This window comes from Hyla sarda, unplaced genomic scaffold, assembly GCF_029499605.1.
Source record: "Hyla sarda isolate aHylSar1 unplaced genomic scaffold, aHylSar1.hap1 scaffold_1426, whole genome shotgun sequence".
Classification (NCBI taxonomy): Eukaryota; Metazoa; Chordata; class Amphibia; order Anura; family Hylidae; genus Hyla; species Hyla sarda.
In genome coordinates this window covers 82507-91216 of record NW_026608056.1, presented here as the reverse complement: position 1 = coordinate 91216, position 8710 = coordinate 82507, and the positions used below count along the sequence as shown (strand labels likewise).

Genomic DNA, 8710 nt, shown 5'->3' with positions numbered 1-8710 from the left:
ACAACATTATACATAGGTGCTGAATACATAAAAAGCGACTGTTCAGCGACAGACAAGTCGCATCGGCTGAAAGTAGGCCAGAATGTCAGTCCATGTTGGAGCAGGTTTAGATACAGTCTAAAGTATAGATCTCAAAGTCTGTGCACAGAATTTAGCAAGGGCCTCGCACCTTCTGATGCATCAGGCAGGTGCACAATAGCATAGCCTAACCCTCTGTACTTTGGTCTATATTGATGCGGGACATAGACAGCCAGCTGATGACCAATCCATTAGTGCAATGGATGGCTGGAAGCATTTGTCTTTGCCTTTGCAATACCACAGAAGCAATGCATGGTCAATGTACAGCAATGACACACCTGTGTGAACAGCCAGGAGACCCCCCCCCCCCCCCATGTTATGTTACATAGTTACATAGTTAGTACGGTCGAAAAAAGACATATGTCCATCAAGTTCAACCAGGGAATTAAGGGGTAGGGGTGTGGCGCGATATTGGGGAAGGGATGAGATTTTATATTTCTTCATAAGCATTAATCTTATTTTGTCAATTAGGAACATTCAGCACCCACCCGCTATCAAGGCAGCTGCCTATCATGTCATGCCCTACCTGCACAGGTGTGCTGGCTACTCAAATGATCCAATTAAGGAGGCCATTTAGTCAGCAGCAGCAGAAGTCCTGTGCCTGGACGCTCCAACAGCGGCCAGACACAAGCAGAAGCAGCAGAAGCAGCAGCAGCAGCACCACCTTTTGTTTTTTGGCTGCAGCAGCAAGGCCCACAGGGCTGGCTAGCTGGCTAGCCAGCAAGCAGGTAGCAATGAAAGTAGGAATCTTTCTTTTTAACCCTGTAAGGGGGTGGTGCACTGTACCCGAAGATACTGCCATATCGGGTCAATGCATAGGGCGACGGAAGCAAGCTTCGAAATCGGCCCCGTTCTCAAAAATCCATTTAATATATGGTCCCAGATAGGGGACGTATCAGATATTAAACTGATAAGAACAGATACTACACTTGATCTTAGCCAAAAGGCGAGAAGCGATAACCGTGAAAGGGGCGGGCCCAACAAGGTCCCCTTCATGGGCACTATCACTGCTTGCTGTCAGGGAGGCTGCCAGACAATTTTCCATGCACACTCTGGGCTGGGGGGCAGTCAACCACCAGTACACACAGCAGAACCTAAACCCATACCATTATTGCTAAGCAGCAAGACAGGGGCCCATTGCACTCCCACGGGGCCTTTTTAAATGCAATCCATAACCCGGATTTGCCAGGAACCCTTCTTACTCCTCCTACTTGCATGTGACACTGGGCTTAGGATCTGCATAGGAAACACACACACAAGCACACACCTACCTTTGTTGCCTGCAGATGCCTCCTTGGCTGTCCCCAAACGGTATCAAACCAACACCCACGGGAAGCTGTAAGCATAGAGGACATGCCTGCACCCCATTGGACTTACCTGTGTGGGTTAAATCCGGGTTATTTGACAACCTATGGCGGTGATGGTTCTGCTCAGGCAGAGCAGTGCTGATGCTCCTCATAAAGCTGTCGCTGCTGTGAAGGTTCTAGGTGACATCACAAATCCCTATGGTTACATACACAACAAAGCTGGGTTGTTGTTGTTTACACTCTGCAAGGCCTGTGGAAGTCAGTGACATCATAGCACTGTAGTTCTGAGGGTTCTAGATGGATGCAACAATCTCCTGTTGCTTCTATGAAGGCCATAATAGACGACATCACCAAACAGCTCCATAGTCACATACACAGCAAAGGAGAGATGTTGTTTACACCTAGTGATGTCAGTGGTATTGAGTGACATCACAGCACAGTGCTAAGGCTCCTGGGCCTGGACACAAGCAGCGGCTGCAATATCTCAACGGAGAATACGTTTATATATATGTGTGTGTGTGCGCGTATATATATATATATATATATATATATATATATATATATATATTTCTCCGCCGAAATCACTTTTAAACCCATTTCCACCTTTTTTTCCCTTCTCTTCCTCTTACTTTTTTTTCACGTTTTTTTACGTTTTTCTCCTTTTCGCCTCTTTTCTGGGCGTATTATTCTTCTTTTTCTTCTTTTTTTTCGTCTAATGCATACCCCATCAGTGCAGCAATGCTTATTCAATACCGCCAGCAGATGGAGACACTGGGGGATAATTTTCTAAGGATTTATACTGATTTTTCCTGTCTGAATTTGTCGCACAGAAAGTTGCAGGCCAAATATGTGTGACATTTCTGCGACTTTAGCTTCTAGAGCATTTTTACAACATTATACATAGGTGCTGAATACATAAAAAGCGACTGTTCAGCGACAGACAAGTCGCATCGGCTGAAAGTAGGCCAGAATGTCAGTCCATGTTGGAGCAGGTTTAGATACAGTCTAAAGTATAGATCTCAAAGTCTGTGCACAGAATTTAGCAAGGGCCTCGCACCTTCTGATGCATCAGGTAGGTGCACAATAGCATAGCCTAACCCTCTGTACTTTGGTCTATATTGATGCGGGACATAGACAGCCAGCTGATGACCAATCCATTAGTGCAATGGATGGCTGGAAGCATTTGTCTTTGCCTTTGCAATACCACAGAAGCAATGCATGGTCAATGTACAGCAATGACACACCTGTGTGAACAGCCAGGAGACCCCCCCCCCCCATGTTATGTTACATAGTTACATAGTTAGTACGGTCGAAAAAAGACATATGTCCATCAAGTTCAACCAGGGAATTAAGGGGTAGGGGTGTGGCGCGATATTGGGGAAGGGATGAGATTTTATATTTCTTCATAAGCATTAATCTTATTTTGTCAATTAGGAACATTCAGCACCCACCCGCTATCAAGGCAGCTGCCTATCATGTCATGCCCTACCTGCACAGGTGTGCTGGCTACTCAAATGATCCAATTAAGGAGGCCATTTAGTCAGCAGCAGCAGAAGTCCTGTGCCTGGACGCTCCAACAGCGGCCAGACACAAGCAGAAGCAGCAGAAGCAGCAGCAGCAGCACCACCTTTTGTTTTTTGGCTGCAGCAGCAAGGCCCACAGGGCTGGCTAGCTGGCTAGCCAGCAAGCAGGTAGCAATGAAAGTAGGAATCTTTCTTTTTAACCCTGTAAGGGGGTGGTGCACTGTACCCGAAGATACTGCCATATCGGGTCAATGCATAGGGCGACGGAAGCAAGCTTCGAAATCGGCCCCCGTTCTCAAAAATCCATTTAATATATGGTCCCCAGATAGGGGACGTATCAGATATTAAACTGATAAGAACAGATACTACACTTGATCTTAGCCAAAAGGCCGAGAAGCGATAACCGTGAAAGGGGCGGGCCCAACAAGGTCCCCTTCATGGGCACTATCACTGCTTGCTGTCAGGGAGGCTGCCAGACAATTTTCCATGCACACTCTGGGCTGGGGGGCAGTCAACCACCAGTACACACAGCAGAACCTAAACCCATACCATTATTGCTAAGCAGCAAGACAGGGGCCCATTGCACTCCCACGGGGCCTTTTTAAATGCAATCCATAACCCGGATTTGCCAGGAACCCTTCTTACTCCTCCTACTTGCATGTGACACTGGGCTTAGGATCTGCATAGGAAACACACACACAAGCACACACCTACCTTTGTTGCCTGCAGATGCCTCCTTGGCTGTCCCCAAACGGTATCAAACCAACACCCACGGGAAGCTGTAAGCATAGAGGACATGCCTGCACCCCATTGGACTTACCTGTGTGGGTTAAATCCGGGTTATTTGACAACCTATGGCGGTGATGGTTCTGCTCAGGCAGAGCAGTGCTGATGCTCCTCATAAAGCTGTCGCTGCTGTGAAGGTTCTAGGTGACATCACAAATCCCTATGGTTACATACACAACAAAGCTGGGTTGTTGTTGTTTACACTCTGCAAGGCCTGTGGAAGTCAGTGACATCATAGCACTGTAGTTCTGAGGGTTCTAGATGGATGCAACAATCTCCTGTTGCTTCTATGAAGGCCATAATAGACGACATCACCAAACAGCTCCATAGTCACATACACAGCAAAGGAGAGATGTTGTTTACACCTAGTGATGTCAGTGGTATTGAGTGACATCACAGCACAGTGCTAAGGCTCCTGGGCCTGGACACAGCAGCGGCTGCAATATCTCAACGGAGAATACGTTTATATATATGTGTGTGTGTGCGCGTATATATATATATATATATATATATATATATATATATATATATATATATTTCTCCGCCGAAATCACTTTTAAACCCATTTCCACCTTTTTTTCCCTTCTCTTCCTCTTACTTTTTTTTCACGTTTTTTTACGTTTTTCTCCTTTTCGCCTCTTTTCTGGGCGTATTATTCTTCTTTTTCTTCTTTTTTTTCGTCTAATGCATACCCCATCAGTGCAGCAATGCTTATTCAATACCGCCAGCAGATGGAGACACTGGGGGATAATTTTCTAAGGATTTATACTGATTTTTCCTGTCTGAATTTGTCGCACAGAAAGTTGCAGGCCAAATATGTGTGACATTTCTGCGACTTTAGCTTCTAGAGCATTTTTACAACATTATACATAGGTGCTGAATACATAAAAAGCGACTGTTCAGCGACAGACAAGTCGCATCGGCTGAAAGTAGGCCAGAATGTCAGTCCATGTTGGAGCAGGTTTAGATACAGTCTAAAGTATAGATCTCAAAGTCTGTGCACAGAATTTAGCAAGGGCCTCGCACCTTCTGATGCATCAGGTAGGTGCACAATAGCATAGCCTAACCCTCTGTACTTTGGTCTATATTGATGCGGGACATAGACAGCCAGCTGATGACCAATCCATTAGTGCAATGGATGGCTGGAAGCATTTGTCTTTGCCTTTGCAATACCACAGAAGCAATGCATGGTCAATGTACAGCAATGACACACCTGTGTGAACAGCCAGGAGACCCCCCCCCCATGTTATGTTACATAGTTACATAGTTAGTACGGTCGAAAAAAGACATATGTCCATCAAGTTCAACCAGGGAATTAAGGGGTAGGGGTGTGGCGCGATATTGGGGAAGGGATGAGATTTTATATTTCTTCATAAGCATTAATCTTATTTTGTCAATTAGGAACATTCAGCACCCACCCGCTATCAAGGCAGCTGCCTATCATGTCATGCCCTACCTGCACAGGTGTGCTGGCTACTCAAATGATCCAATTAAGGAGGCCATTTAGTCAGCAGCAGCAGAAGTCCTGTGCCTGGACGCTCCAACAGCGGCCAGACACAAGCAGAAGCAGCAGAAGCAGCAGCAGCACCACCTTTTGTTTTTTGGCTGCAGCAGCAAGGCCCACAGGGCTGGCTAGCTGGCTAGCCAGCAAGCAGGTAGCAATGAAAGTAGGAATCTTTCTTTTTAACCCTGTAAGGGGGTGGTGCACTGTACCCGAAGATACTGCCATATCGGGTCAATGCATAGGGCGACGGAAGCAAGCTTCGAAATCGGCCCCCGTTCTCAAAAATCCATTTAATATATGGTCCCCAGATAGGGGACGTATCAGATATTAAACTGATAAGAACAGATACTACACTTGATCTTAGCCAAAAGGCCGAGAAGCGATAACCGTGAAAGGGGCGGGCCCAACAAGGTCCCCTTCATGGGCACTATCACTGCTTGCTGTCAGGGAGGCTGCCAGACAATTTTCCATGCACACTCTGGGCTGGGGGGCAGTCAACCACCAGTACACACAGCAGAACCTAAACCCATACCATTATTGCTAAGCAGCAAGACAGGGGCCCATTGCACTCCCACGGGGCCTTTTTAAATGCAATCCATAACCCGGATTTGCCAGGAACCCTTCTTACTCCTCCTACTTGCATGTGACACTGGGCTTAGGATCTGCATAGGAAACACACACACAAGCACACACCTACCTTTGTTGCCTGCAGATGCCTCCTTGGCTGTCCCCAAACGGTATCAAACCAACACCCACGGGAAGCTGTAAGCATAGAGGACATGCCTGCACCCCATTGGACTTACCTGTGTGGGTTAAATCCGGGTTATTTGACAACCTATGGCGGTGATGGTTCTGCTCAGGCAGAGCAGTGCTGATGCTCCTCATAAAGCTGTCGCTGCTGTGAAGGTTCTAGGTGACATCACAAATCCCTATGGTTACATACACAACAAAGCTGGGTTGTTGTTGTTTACACTCTGCAAGGCCTGTGGAAGTCAGTGACATCATAGCACTGTAGTTCTGAGGGTTCTAGATGGATGCAACAATCTCCTGTTGCTTCTATGAAGGCCATAATAGACGACATCACCAAACAGCTCCATAGTCACATACACAGCAAAGGAGAGATGTTGTTTACACCTAGTGATGTCAGTGGTATTGAGTGACATCACAGCACAGTGCTAAGGCTCCTGGGCCTGGACACAGCAGCGGCTGCAATATCTCAACGGAGAATACGTTTATATATATGTGTGTGTGTGCGCGTATATATATATATATATATTTATATATATATATATATATATATATATTTCTCCGCCGAAATCACTTTTAAACCCATTTCCACCTTTTTTTCCCTTCTCTTCCTCTTACTTTTTTTTCACGTTTTTTTACGTTTTTCTCCTTTTCGCCTCTTTTCTGGGCGTATTATTCTTCTTTTTCTTCTTTTTTTTCGTCTAATGCATACCCCATCAGTGCAGCAATGCTTATTCAATACCGCCAGCAGATGGAGACACTGGGGGATAATTTTCTAAGGATTTATACTGATTTTTCCTGTCTGAATTTGTCGCACAGAAAGTTGCAGGCCAAATATGTGTGACATTTCTGCGACTTTAGCTTCTAGAGCATTTTTACAACATTATACATAGGTGCTGAATACATAAAAAGCGACTGTTCAGCGACAGACAAGTCGCATCGGCTGAAAGTAGGCCAGAATGTCAGTCCATGTTGGAGCAGGTTTAGATACAGTCTAAAGTATAGATCTCAAAGTCTGTGCACAGAATTTAGCAAGGGCCTCGCACCTTCTGATGCATCAGGTAGGTGCACAATAGCATAGCCTAACCCTCTGTACTTTGGTCTATATTGATGCGGGACATAGACAGCCAGCTGATGACCAATCCATTAGTGCAATGGATGGCTGGAAGCATTTGTCTTTGCCTTTGCAATACCACAGAAGCAATGCATGGTCAATGTACAGCAATGACACACCTGTGTGAACAGCCAGGAGACCCCCCCCCCCCCCCCCCATGTTATGTTACATAGTTACATAGTTAGTACGGTCGAAAAAAGACATATGTCCATCAAGTTCAACCAGGGAATTAAGGGGTAGGGGTGTGGCGCGATATTGGGGAAGGGATGAGATTTTATATTTCTTCATAAGCATTAATCTTATTTTGTCAATTAGGAACATTCAGCACCCACCCGCTATCAAGGCAGCTGCCTATCATGTCATGCCCTACCTGCACAGGTGTGCTGGCTACTCAAATGATCCAATTAAGGAGGCCATTTAGTCAGCAGCAGCAGAAGTCCTGTGCCTGGACGCTCCAACAGCGGCCAGACACAAGCAGAAGCAGCAGAAGCAGCAGCAGCAGCACCACCTTTTGTTTTTTGGCTGCAGCAGCAAGGCCCACAGGGCTGGCTAGCTGGCTAGCCAGCAAGCAGGTAGCAATGAAAGTAGGAATCTTTCTTTTTAACCCTGTAAGGGGGTGGTGCACTGTACCCGAAGATACTGACATATCGGGTCAATGCATAGGGCGACGGAAGCAAGCTTCGAAATCGGCCCCCGTTCTCAAAAATCCATTTAATATATGGTCCCCAGATAGGGGACGTATCAGATATTAAACTGATAAGAACAGATACTACACTTGATCTTAGCCAAAAGGCCGAGAAGCGATAACCGTGAAAGGGGCGGGCCCAACAAGGTCCCCTTCATGGGCACTATCACTGCTTGCTGTCAGGGAGGCTGCCAGACAATTTTCCATGCACACTCTGGGCTGGGGGGCAGTCAACCACCAGTACACACAGCAGAACCTAAACCCATACCATTATTGCTAAGCAGCAAGACAGGGGCCCATTGCACTCCCACGGGGCCTTTTTAAATGCAATCCATAACCCGGATTTGCCAGGAACCCTTCTTACTCCTCCTACTTGCATGTGACACTGGGCTTAGGATCTGCATAGGAAACACACACACAAGCACACACCTACCTTTGTTGCCTGCAGATGCCTCCTTGGCTGTCCCCAAACGGTATCAAACCAACACCCACGGGAAGCTGTAAGCATAGAGGACATGCCTGCACCCCATTGGACTTACCTGTGTGGGTTAAATCCGGGTTATTTGACAACCTATGGCGGTGATGGTTCTGCTCAGGCAGAGCAGTGCTGATGCTCCTCATAAAGCTGTCGCTGCTGTGAAGGTTCTAGGTGACATCACAAATCCCTATGGTTACATACACAACAAAGCTGGATTGTTGTTGTTTACACTCTGCAAGGCCTGTGGAAGTCAGTGACATCATAGCACTGTAGTTCTGAGGGTTCTAGATGGATGCAACAATCTCCTGTTGCTTCTATGAAGGCCATAATAGACGACATCACCAAACAGCTCCATAGTCACATACACAGCAAAGGAGAGATGTTGTTTACACCTAGTGATGTCAGTGGTATTGAGTGACATCACAGCACAGTGCTAAGGCTCCTGGGCCTGGACACAGCAGCGGCTGCAATATCTCAACGGAGAATAC

General features: G+C 46.5%; 4 non-coding genes across 4 annotated transcripts; all 4 read right to left on the bottom strand.

The window, feature by feature from the left end:
• Positions 1-848: 848 nt before the first annotated feature.
• LOC130307495 (U2 spliceosomal RNA) lies at positions 849-1036 on the bottom strand. The gene has a single exon (XR_008856673.1). It is a non-coding gene; the product is annotated as a U2 spliceosomal RNA (small nuclear RNA).
• A 2082-nt stretch (positions 1037-3118) lies between these two features.
• Positions 3119-3309, bottom strand: LOC130307490 (U2 spliceosomal RNA). Its single transcript, XR_008856667.1, has one exon. It is a non-coding gene; the product is annotated as a U2 spliceosomal RNA (small nuclear RNA).
• Positions 3310-5391: 2082 nt separating this feature from the next.
• LOC130307489 (U2 spliceosomal RNA) lies at positions 5392-5582 on the bottom strand. The gene has a single exon (XR_008856666.1). It is a non-coding gene; the product is annotated as a U2 spliceosomal RNA (small nuclear RNA).
• A 2091-nt stretch (positions 5583-7673) lies between these two features.
• On the bottom strand, positions 7674-7864 carry LOC130307492 (U2 spliceosomal RNA). The gene has a single exon (XR_008856670.1). It is a non-coding gene; the product is annotated as a U2 spliceosomal RNA (small nuclear RNA).
• Positions 7865-8710: the final 846 nt, after the last annotated feature.